The sequence below is a fragment of the Mus pahari genome, chromosome 11, assembly GCF_900095145.1.
Source record: "Mus pahari chromosome 11, PAHARI_EIJ_v1.1, whole genome shotgun sequence".
Lineage (NCBI taxonomy): Eukaryota > Metazoa > Chordata > Mammalia > Rodentia > Muridae > Mus > Mus pahari.
Genome location: NC_034600.1, coordinates 54,089,082 through 54,101,948, shown reverse-complemented (window position 1 = coordinate 54,101,948; position 12,867 = coordinate 54,089,082). Strand labels below are relative to the sequence as shown.

At 42.5% G+C, this 12,867-nt stretch overlaps 1 protein-coding gene and 1 pseudogene across 1 annotated transcript in view; one reads left to right on the top strand and one right to left on the bottom strand.

Annotated features, from left to right (window-relative positions):
• Nucleotides 1–12,867, top strand: part of Egflam (EGF like, fibronectin type III and laminin G domains) — a 180,936-nt gene that overhangs the window by 47,383 nt on the left and 120,686 nt on the right. The window lies entirely within an intron of this gene.
• LOC110329231 lies at nt 1,459–2,067 on the bottom strand (annotated as a pseudogene).

Below are 12,867 nucleotides of genomic sequence, written 5' to 3'. Positions count from 1 at the left end.
AGAAAGAAAGGAAGGAAGGAAGGAAGGAAGGAAGGAAGGAAGAAAGAAAGAAAGAAAGAAAGAAAGAAAGAAAGAAAGAAAGAAAGAAAGAGAAAGTGGACAAAGTAATGAGTAAGGTCGTTTGAATCCACTGCATTCTGGCTTGTATCTAGTGAGTAGCAGATAACTAAATGGCTCTTTTCTTTGGCTTGTCCACTAGACCTATGCCTGATGCTTTCAGCTGTATCTTTAACACAGCCCTGCCCTCAATATGGCTGCTTGTAGTTCATTCTGCTCCTTTTTGCAGGTAACTCTCTTAGTGAACTTTCTTCTTGTACAGAGGAGGGAAAAAAATGTTTTAAACTGCTTAGAGATTCCAGGGATCATATACCTAGGAATAGACAAATTCAGCAGTATGACCCTTATTTGAAAAAGACAGGTTCTCAGCCTCTTGAGACTATGCGGTGGCACACTTAGGATGAAGTTCTTGCTGGGTATCTTCTGCTCGTGAGGACTGGGCGGCAAAGTTTGCTGTTGTGGCCCAGAGTACTCGTTTTGAAACCCCGTGTCTCTGGCTAGGTGTAGCCTGTAACCTTAAGCTGGTTTCACATACTCCTCAGATTTCCTCATCCAAAGAACAAAATAAAACAAAACAAACAAAAAACAAAAACAAGATATTTAATGTTTGTGTTAGGAAGTTGCTCCAAAGATTAAAATGAAGTTTTATTAAGGACTCGGAACATGAACTGAATTTTTTGGTAAGTGGGTAGCTAGGGATTAGAAATGTGTAGCTCAGTAGTATGTCCCTCGCCTATGATGTGAGGTTCTGGATTTAACACTCAACATTGAAATAATAAAATAAAAGTAGCAATAAGGAAGAAGCTAATAATGGTGATGATGGTGATGGTGGTGATGATGGTGATTGTGATAATGATGGTGAAGGCCATGATGATGATGATGATGGTGGTGGTAGTGATGATGGTGATGATGGTGGTGGTGATGGTGATGGCAGTGATGATACAGATGGTGATGCTGATGGTGATGATCTCTAGGGAAATGAGTTTACTTCAGAGGAGTCTTAAATATTTCTTTCTTCAAGGTCTCCCTAATCCAAGGTGGGAAGAACAAGAAGGATAATCCTATTTTATGTGCTGCAGCTCCCTATCTAGTTTTTCTTTCAGGACAATCCATTGCATTTTTATGAGAGCCTTTTAGTTTATAATGTGAGGTAAAAAGGAAGAACATTTCCAATACTTTGCATAGTGACAGTAAAATATCTGAGACCTAAAGGGACTTCCAGGGGGTTGCGCTTCTCATAAACTGAGATCAGAGAAACAAGCTTTAACTCCCAGCATTTTCCAGTGGGCGCTTCCCTTACAAAAGCTCTAAGCTCCCGTTAGTCACACTGAGTCTCAAGGCCAAGTTTTTATTGTTGCAGATGTCTTTAGATCTGAAACAGTGGTTTCAGCCAATACCTACTCATTCCACTTCAGGAATGAGTTGGGCACTTGGAATTCTGACATGGGCCACGCTTGCTTCCCATAAGCACATTCGGGTGCAATCTCTATTCCAGCCCATTCTCCTTTGCTTGTGATTGGGAGCACCTCGTCCCATCCTCTGGCAACCTTCCCTCACGCGACCTTGAAACTTAAAGGCTTGGCGTTTTTCTTCTTTGAGCTTGAGTGAATATTAGTATCAAAACCAGTCCCGTCTGGGAGTGTCCCTGTATACCAGCAGTGAACAACATCTTCCTTTTCGGGAAAGTTGGTTTATCTCCCTTTTTAGAACCGATTTTGTATATTTCGGTGGACCCTCATCAAGAGTCTCTTCAGGCTTGGTTTCTTTGGGTTGATCGTCATAGCTTCACGTGCTTCATTGGCTCAGACTCTACACTTACAGTTTCAGCATCCTTGAAATGGTAACTTTCAAAGAGATGGCTAAAGGCTGCCTATTAGCAGTCTTAGCTAAACTTCTAATGTTTCCCAATCATTTATGCTCTGCAAGAAAGGAATCTGAACCACGATCCTGCAGAAACTTGATCAAGTCCTTCTTGGGCAGATGCATTCTGTAGAACAACCCCCTTGCCATCCTCTCACCCTCCCTCCTCCCTCCCCTCCACTCCTGCTGTCTTACAGCACCTATTTCCAAGTGTGCATTACTGCTAGCTCTCATGCAAGCCCTTGAACTCACTCCCCCTATGTAACTTAAATGCTGTAGCTTATGGTTGACATCTTCCATTTTCTTCCAGCCTCGGTCCTGGGTCACCACCACTCTGCTCCCTGCTTCTGTTTAGATTTCACATGAGCAAGAGTGCGTGGTATTTCTCTGTCTGGCTGACTAATTTCACTTACCACAACACCTCCCAGGTTCATCAGTGCTGTTTCCAATGGCAAGATTCCCTTTGCTTTTAAAGGCTGAGTAGTATTCTAGTCTGTCTGTGCCACATTATCTTTATTCATCCATTGGTTGACAGGTAGACTTTTCTAGAATTTGGGGATTGTTAGGCCAGTAAAGGCAGAAAAAATGGAAATGGCAAACATCTATAAAACATTGAAAGTCTCTCGGTCCTTCAATACTAAGATCTTTATCAAACCACAAGCTGGGAGCAAAGTTGGCAATCTTAGAATGTCTAGGGCTAAGGAAGGAATGCCCAAAAGGCAGAGCAACAGAATAACAAAAATATTACCAACAATTATATACTTTCTTAAGAAAGGGGCACCAGGGCACCAAAATGTGTTACCGAGGAAGCCTTATCCAGTGGTTGGGAGTAGGGGTAAAGGTAGGGATAGGGGTACGGATAGGGGTAGAAGGAGAAATAGGGTAGGCGGTCAGGCTTCAAAGCTAAACGCCTGAGCTCATCACAGCTCCATTTCAGCTAGCCCTGTTGCCATGGTTACTTAAAAATATCAAAGTCTCAGTTTCGTTCATGTGTAAGATAATAACAATGGTATCATAGGGTCGTTGTATGGAATAAACACAACAATATCTGTATAGTGTGCTTATAAGTGCTGGCTTTAGAATCCATCTGTCTTGGTTCACCAGCTGAGTGATTTCAGAAAAGTCTCTCAATTGCTGTGTCTTGGTCTTCTGTGAAACAGGACCGTTAACACTGAGTGAGAGGTTAAATATATGGGCTCCTTGAGGGTTCCCTGGCATTTAGTATGTGTTGGATCTGACGCTCTGTCTTTAGTGACAGATAGCAATGGCATTATGTAATGTGACATGCCATGCATGCCCTCAACACTCAGTTATTATCAGCTGGTAGGATGCCTATTTATCTTCCAAAACACAATACATGCTTTCACAATGAAAATTAACATATATGAAAAAGTAGAAAGAAAATGTAACCACTTTGGGGAACTTCTTAATAAAAATTTTGTTGATTATTTTCTCAGAAAAATTATTCTGTTTTGTATAAACATGTATTGCAAGTACACTTCTGTATTATATATATAGTCCTGTATTGCATATACACATAGATATTGTATTATACTTGTGATATATATATATATATATATATATATATATATATATAGTGTGTTGTTTGTACAGCTGTATGTTTTATGTATAGCTGTGTGTTGTATGCACACTCATGTTGCATGTACAGTCATGCATTTCTTGCAGTCTTGTGTTATATGTACACAATGTGGCATATGTATAGTCACGTGCTGTTTGTATATCATGTGTTGTATGTACACTCATGTGCCATTTGTACAGCTATGTATTATATGTGTACTCATGTGGCATTTTTACAATCCTGTGTTATATGTACACACATGTAGCATATGTATTGTCATGTGCTATTCGTATACTCATAAGGTATATGTGCAATGTGTGACTTGTGACATATTTAAAGCCATGTGTTATATGTGCACTCATGTGGCATATATACAATCAGATTTTATGAGTATAGTTCATATCTACAACAATGTGTTGTGTGTACATTCACTTCATAAGCTTCTTTGATTATATACACCAGAAAAATTCATTTCCATTTCTTATTACCAACTCAAACAAGCATCATTTAAGTGAAAGGCCATTATGCACATATATGTGACCATAATCCACCTCCATATTCTTGCCTAGCTTCTTGCTGTTTGAATTTTTCTTTATTATGACCATGTTAAGATGAGCATGCTTGTACATAAAACTTTTCCCCACATAAGCTTATTTCTTCAGGTCAGAGTGTGAGGATTGAAGTATCTGGGCATATTCCCATATATTTATGATTATCTTACAGTGTCTATCTACTTTTTAAGAGTAATCCCAACCTGCACATGACAGTGCTTTCCTGGACCCCCATCTCAGCATTTGGAATATAAGGAAAGAGACAGCGAGTTTGAGGTCAGCCTAGGCTACATGCTGAGACCTGGTGACAGAAACCAAATTCTGGGATGTTGCTTAGGGAAGAAAGCTTGCCTCATCAGCAGACTGTGAGTCCCATCTCCCACATCACAAACACAAGGGTAACAGATTGAATAGAAGTGTATAAAAACGCCCCCGTGGAACTTAGCCATCCTTAAACACTTGCCTCAGCCAGCATGACGGCACACGCTTTGATCCCAGCCTTCAGGAGGCAGACATAGGCAGAAGGAGAGTCTCTGTGAGTTCAAGGCTAGCCTGGACTGTGTAAGGAGTTTCATGTCAGGCAGGGAGTGCTACATGGTGAGATCTCTGACTTAAAAGCAAAACAAACCAAACCCAACTAGTCGCACTTCATTTGTTAAAATGTGTGTGTGTGCGCGCGTGCGCACGCATGAGCACAAGCATGTGCCCGTCAGAGAACAACTTTGTGTAGTTCATTCCTCTTCCCACCTGTGGGCACTGAGAACTGTACTCAGGTCATCAGTTCGTGGAAAGTGCCTTTACCTGTTGAGCCAACTGGCCAGTATCTTGTTTCAATTACAGGAAGCAGTGGCCTCCGGGGATTCAGTAGGGGTTGTACTTCATTAACTACACATGTGTTCTAAATATTTGTTGACTGTGTGTGTTTAACTTCTGTTGTTTCTGGTAATTTGTCTATTTAAGTCCTTTGCCCATTTTCCATCTGTGGACCATAAAATACTTCTGTTGTGTTTTGTATGCGCTCCTTTGTATGTTAAACGATATGATTCTACTGGTTTGTAAATACTTGTCCTTAGGTAGTATTTTAACTTTAGTTTTCTCTTCACATACGCAATATTTTAAGACCTGTGTGGCCTGTCTCTTTTGTGGGTGATTTTTTTCTATGAACAAAAACTTAGATGTAATGATGCTGGAGTGGCTGAGGTTAAAGAGGAAGAACGTCCCTGTTTTAGTGTTTATTTCTCAAATTTTTTAATCCATCTGGAGTTAAAGTTATGTCAGTATATAGTATGAATTAAGGCTGGGAATTGATTTTTTTTTCTTCTAATTTGCTAACCAACTGTCCTAATGCCATCCGTGGAATAATTCTTCCATTCCCCATTGATCCAAGATGCCTTTCTTATCATAAATTACATTTTTATATGTTCCAGGGCCATCCGTCCTGTTCTATTGATCTCCCTGTTCATTCCTATGCCAATTCCATGGGGGTTTAATTATAGTTGAAGGGATTTTTAAGTCCTCTATTTCAAGAACGCCCAGCAGAGCTAGCACATTTGTGTGAACATAAAGGTAAGGTCAATGGATACTTAGAAAGGCCCAAGGATTTTGTTCTTGCTTATGTCTGAGCCTGAGAAGGCCACAGAATGATTGCTGTTTATTGAAAAGAGGTACCTATAGGTATGGCTGTGCCTTTGAAAGGGGCTCCCACACACTGCATCACCTAGACGGCTCCCACACACTGCATCACCTAGACGGCTCCCACACACTGCATCACCTAGACGGTGCCTAAATGGGCCTCACTATCGCTTACTTCTCTGTCTCAGATTGTCCAGTGTTTTGCGATCTTCAAACATTGGTAGACTATTACTGTTAATATATAATGGGGACCAACCAAAGTGAGGTGAGTCATGTGACTAGCATTGATCAATGAGAGATAAGCTATAGTAACTTTTGTCGCTCCTTGAAAACAGCTTGGATAGTGAATCCGTATTTCACTTTCTTCCTAACGTTAGTCCAGACTCCACAATGCGGATCAGACCGTGTGGGAGAAAAGCTGTAACCAACCGTCAGGGATTTGCAAAATACTACAAACCTTTCTTGTTGTAAGCCTCAGTACTCACTTATTATAGCAGCACCAGTTAGCCCATCCAGACTGGTAACAGAGAGTGAGTCAAAATACTTAGTAGTGGTTGGTACATCATGAATTCTATTAGATGCTTAAATTAAATTAGGAAATTAAAATAGATACCGCTAGGACACCGGTGAGGTACACATGGAATGACTTAACCTTGTGGTTTACTCAAGTGCTTCTCTTTAAAGTGCCAGGGCAGATCTCACATCTTATTGACTGGGTACTGGTTTTCTAACTCAGGAGTTATCATCATTGTGATTCCAAGCTTGATGGTTCCCCCCCACCCCCATCTCTAACACCATGACATGATTTGCTTGTGTCAGAAAATAGAAAGTTCCCCGTATTGCACCACTTCAGTTTGCTGATTTTTTTTTTTCATAGAGAAGTTAAGTCCGAGTGGACACCCCAATATTCTGCAAACTGCCATCACAAATGGTAACATTATTTATCCCACAGATGTATATTATTGTTATGTTTATTTACTTTGTCTTCAAAAAGTTACTGTGTGATATAATCCCAATACACTTTCTTAGCTAACTGGAAGAAAGAGAGTTTGTTTGTTTGTTTGTTTGTTTGTTTTCCTTCAGTGGAAAAAAATGTGACACAGATGACATGAACCTGGGTATGCTAGAAGATGGTACCCTCTTCAACTAAAGAGAAGACAATGGAGCCTGTGGCTGGGAGCCTGGTTTCTGAGTACAACCAGCTTTAACCTCTACCTGCCACCTGCTTGTGGGGGATGGGGAGTGCCCATCAGACAGCAGGCTGCTGTATCTCCACCACCCGCACTTCCCCTGTATATAAAGTAGGGTCTCTGTGAAGACTGACTGAGAAAGCACATGAGAATTACTTAAGCACGGACTCTGGTCCTCCAAGTGAGTGTTGGCTTTTCCTACTAGGACCCTGTAGCTTTTCCTGTTCTCTGGGTGAGTAACCGCATTCAGCTTGGTCTCTGATTTCAGGCTCAGGACAACATCAAGCTTTCTGTAGGATGTCTGACCACTTTGTACCTCCTTCCTGTCAGAGGTCATGTGATTTGTTTGTCCCTGCATCTATCTAGTCTCCATCCTTTGTCAGACATGCCATCGAACAAATCAAAACGAAAACAAGCAAACCAGAAACAAACTCCCCTACCACTGCACCTCCCCGCCCCCAAAGAAGGCCCAGGACCTCACTTTCTGGAGCAGGAGGAAAAGTTTATCTTCCCTTGCAGACCCAGAGGGATGAGGCTCCACTATGACAGTGAGGAATGGCAGTAAATGTCAGGCATGATTGGCGGGACCAGAAAGCTGAAGAATCACAGCTTCAGCTACAAATAGGAAGCAAAGCAAGAGCCATCTTGAAGCAGGACAAGACTGTTCGTTCTTAAAATCTGCCCCCAGTGATGTAACTCCTACACCTGAGCCTGTGGGGGACCTTTGACATCCAAACCAACAGTCTTCATAACTTGAGAACAGTCTTGATTTCCTGGTTCCTTATGCTTCTCACACCTCAAGTAGGACAGTGACTGCCTTAGAACCCCTAGCAGATTGGCGAGTGAACAGATCTAAACCTCTGAAAACTATAGTTGACAAGTCCATATCTGAGCGCCCAATGAACTATTGTGTGTCAGAGCGTTAAGTCCGTGAAGCTCTCTTAGTCGTTGAGCTGCTTGGGGTGGAGTGGGCTACAGGAGGCATGGAGGAGGCCTCGCACCACGCAGAATCTCTGGCCTAGGAGTCGGTGTTTTTTAGGAAGACGGATCTATTTTCTGTTCTCCCAAAAGTGTCTTATGGGCTTGAGTACACTCTTTGTAAAATGTTAAGGTGACAGTGGTAGAGGTGGTTGCCAGGCGATCCTATTTGACAAGTTCACGTGCCAGACTTGTGAACTGGCCAGGAGTTTTAAAAGTCCCCAGCTTTGGGGGAAAAGAGAGGTGAGTGTTTCCCTTCCAGTTTTCAAATGACTGTTATCCTCTGAAAGACAATGAATTCTAAGCAATCATATAGATATAGGTATAGATATAGATGTAGGTGTAGGTGTGGGTGTGGGTGTGGGTGTGGGTGTGGATGTGGATGTGGATGTGGATGTGGATGAGGATGTGGATGTAGATGTAGATGTAGATGTAGATGTAGATGTAGATGTAGATGTAGATATAGATATAGATATAGATATAGATATAGATATAGATATAGATATAGATATAGATATAGATATAGATATAGATATGAAAACCACACTATGTTTGCTAATGCTCGAGCTCCAGGTTCTTTGAAGATAGTGACTTTCCAGGAGAGAGCTACAAGTTGAGGGGCTGAGCAAGATATTCCTTGCTGTTTTAGGTAAACCACAAAGGTTGGATTTGGGGCCGAGTATGGTGGTGCACACCTTTAATCCCAGCACTCAGCCTTGGCAGGTGGATCTCTCTGAGCTTGGGGCCAGCCTTGTCTATACAGTGCTTTCCAGGGCAGCTGAGGCCAGCTACATAGTGAGACCCTGTCTCAAAACACCACCAAAACAAAACGCAAAACCCCAAAATAAAAATATTGGATTTCTGTCCCAGCAAGGAGATAGATGCTCTCTAGGTTAGGTGTGGGCTGCCCCGCCTTCCTCCAGTGCTGCATATGTTGCCAGGAGTCAATGTTGGCTGTAGAAGAAAAAGCCGATGGGGTGGTGGTGGAAGGGGGCTTGATTCTAAATAGAAAAAGGAAGGGATGTTTCTCAGGCCAAGGAATTGGTACAATGTTCTGCTGCTGTAAGTGGCACTTGGAGAAAGGATCAGTTTTGTGTTCTTACAAATATTTTTTAAAACTAATCTTTTGAAATCATGTATACAGTGTGTCTTCACCAGCTTCAGCTCCTCCCCGGACTACCCATCATAACTTCATGACCTCCTCCTTTAGCTTTTATTTAATTTTCAAGCACACAGATTCTAATGAGTGCTGTCCGTGTGTGTGTACCCGTGGAGTCATTCACCAGATCAGGAAAAACCCACCAGTGGGCATACGCCCAAGGAAATGTAACTCCCCGTACCCCTGGCTATCAGTGACTAATAATAGTTCCTCCCTTGAGGGTGGTAGCTCAGGTGTCCCATCAACCCTTCATGCTGTGGTGTTGATTTCCCTGGCTTGGACAGTCTGTCTGTTCCAGGTAGCCAGGCTTGTGTGGTGAGAAGGCTTCTGCCTGGGCAACCAGGGTCCCCTGCTGGGGTTGTGAGGGCAGAAAAGAATGGCATTTTTTTTTTCTCTTTGCTCATTTTAATTTTGAGCAATTTCCGATTTCTACATGTGTGTGTTTCAGATAAACTTCAGACTTGTACAGTAGTGTTTCCGTGGAGCCTTCATTCAGCATCTTCTGATGTAAATGTCTTACGTTACCATGGTGATCAGTTATCTAAGAAATTAATGTTGATACGGTACTATTAACTACAGTAAGTTATTATTCAGATTCTACTCACTTGTCCCAGCACCTTTTTCTCTCTCCCAGGATCCTACCCTGGATCCCGCTGTGCCTTTTGATGTCACATCTCTTTAGCGCTATCTTTCCAGTCAGTGGCAGATGCTAGGTAAGCTTTTGTCTTCCAGAACATTGATGCTTTTTAAATGGGTTATTCTTTTCATGGTGACACTTAATTTAGGTTTGTCAGAAATGGCATACTTATATCTCCTTTCATCTCACCCTATCTGACACAAGGCTCAGCCTGGCTCAGTCCTGATGAGGGCTTTAGTTCTCTTGTAGAATGAGCACTTGGCTTCCCCAAGTTTATATGTTGACACAGAGTCCTCAAGTGATAACATTCAAAGGCAGGGCATTTGGAAGGCCGTCAGGCCATGAGGGTAGAACGCTCACAATTGGCATTAGTATCCTAGGAGGAGATGGAAAAATAAACAATCTCCTTTCTGCTACGTAAGGATCCGGCAAGAAGAGGTCACGTATGAATCAGAAAACAACTTTACCAGGCACCACGCCTGCCATGAACTAACCACGGACTTCCCAGTGCATAGCCATGAGAAACAAGTTTCTGTTGTTTCTAACTTACCTACTTCACGATATTTTGTTATGATTGCTTTCATGAACTATGACAATCTCCCATTTGTTGAGGGAAAGCTATCAGAAAGCTATCAGAAATGTTCATGGACATGAAAAATCATGATGGCATCAGTGTGTACACATTTCTGGTGAGATATGTTGGGGTTATGTAAACAAACTGTTTCTCTTGGCTCCTTCAGAAAGCCTTCACCTTAGACTGGCCTGCAGTCATGACCTCTGGCATTCTAGTGGCCTTATTCTGCCTGCAGAGACCCTGCCTGTGGGCACAATCGCCCCAAAGATGCTTCATCTAGTAGCAAGCCAGAGAAGGCAGCTTTCATTATATGTAGGCCACTTCTCAGGTCATCAGAGGATGAAGGCTGTTCATAGGTCATGGACATGATCCTTTGTCTTTCCAAGGGATTCTTCCATGCCTGTAGCTTTGGGGACATAGGATGGTTCATGTCACTTTGGGTTTTCCCTGTGCTTCTCAATGCTTTCTTAGGAAAGGTCAGGCCTTGTTAAGAGTTCAAGTCCCAGAACTGAAATGGTAGAAAGGCCTTTAGGCTCAACTGTGATCGTATTTCCTGGGGTAGAGAGAGACTCCACATTTGTCTGCAGGGGGGTATGATACCATAGCAGCTAGAAGAGCAGATTCATGTTCATGGTTAACTCAGGGATGTGATTGTATATGGGAAGAAGGCCAGTTAAGGTCCCAGATGCAGTTGCAAAGAGAACAGGCATTTACTCCGTTGCCTACTTAGCCTACGGTGTCTATTTTGTGCCAGCTATTGTAAGCATGCAGCATTAAGGGACATTAAAGAGGTCTCAAGTGTTGCTGGCCTTGTGGGGCTTATATCCTATGAGTGTTAGGAGTGGCAGAGAGATCCCATCTGGAGCAGAAAAGAGAGAAGCACTTGACAGTGCACCATGATGTCCTGGCTATGTGTTACATAGGAGGAGGGAGAACTATAATGTGCTGTGATGTCCTGGCTATGTGGTCCATGGGAGGAGGGAGAGCTATAATGTGCTGTGATGTCCTGGCTATGTGGTCCATGGGAGGAGGGAGAGCTATAACAGGAAAGATGCTGGCTCAAGCCTTCTATCCTGGAGTATTGGGTACTTGGTGTGAGCCACTGAGGAAAATATCTCAAAATTTTAAGTACATTTGGAATTTTGTGTTGGGACACATTCCTAATTATTCTGGGGATGTGCTTGGCCCACTGGCCATAGGTTGAACTTGTCTGCCAGTAAAGCTGCTATGCTCCATTCTTGCCAGATGCCATTGGTAAATGAGTTTAGGACTTCAGGGAAGGACAGGATTGGGACTTCTTGGCATTTATGATGCCTGTGGAATGTGTGTGTGCTTCTGTGTACATATGCGCTTGTGTGCTCGTGTGCATGCATCTGTGTGTGTGTGTGTGTGTGTGTGTGTGTGTGTGTGTGTATACCCAGGTGTATGGCGATACTAGTTGTGGTGGAGTTGTGCAACCTTCTTGCTTGCTTTCTTAGACAAGTGAGGAGCTCCACCCCAATTTCCATTTGCAGGGACGTACCCATGCATACTACCCCATGAATGCCTCACTCCGTATCCTAACCCTGCCAACTGATACTCACAGAAGGACGGCCTGCATTCTGCAGACTGTAAGAGTGGACTTCAAAAATGGTGGGTGGGGCTGACTGTGACAGGAATGGACTGCCCCACAAAGAGGCCCACAGGGTTCTAGAAGACGAGACCTCTTTCTATCCGGTGTCTGGGCATTCCTAAATCCTGACTGGAGTCAAACAACCATTCTTCTGTGCTTTCAAGCCAAGCTCTTGCTGCTGCCTTGCAGGCATTGGTTGACTTGGAAGCATCTTCTGGGGTGGGGGTGTAGATTCAGTCTCATCCTTACAACGCTACTTTAGTAATGTAACAATAATAGAGCATGCTTCAAAAGACACAGATGCGGGGCTCCTTTCCTTATTCAGAGCTTGCTGACTATTTTTAGTTAGTCGGGCACTTTTCACCGCACCAGTGACTATAACGTGGTTCACTCCGATGAAAATCAAATCACTGGAGAGCCAGCCATGTATTTTCCGTCACAGACCATATTTTGGTTTGCATTTTGAAGTGTTTTTATGAATTGGTTTGCAAAACTAATTGAATCAGAGGTGGATTTCGCTCAGTAAGTCGAAGTGCTTTACGAAATAAAATTACCATAAGAAATTGATCTAATTATTTGGCAATTTCTAATGCAAAAAAAAAAAAAAAATCTAATACAGTTTAAAAAAAAAAAAAAATCTCCCGGAGAAGGAATCTCAGACTCTCCCTGAGGCAAAAAGAAAGCTTTTATTTAGTTATCTCTTTGGAGATGCAGTGCTTAGCTTATAAGAACAAGCTTCAGGGTACGTTTTATTGGTAGCTCTAGTTTATACTAGTTTTAAAGGACAAGGCTCCTCCACTCTGCTTTTCTATAGGTAGCATAATTTTATCACTTATAACCATTATCGCTGAGTTAGAAATACTATTTTTGATTAACCCCTTGAATCTTGGTTTTCCCACAGGCGAGAGACTCATTGTTGGGAGGATTTTTAAACTCTGAGGAACCGCGGAGAGATTTCCTTACCGTAATAGAGGAGATCTCCGCCTGATTCAGATCAAATTCTTTTTGCTTCGTGGAGAGTTCTCGGAGAGACACGAT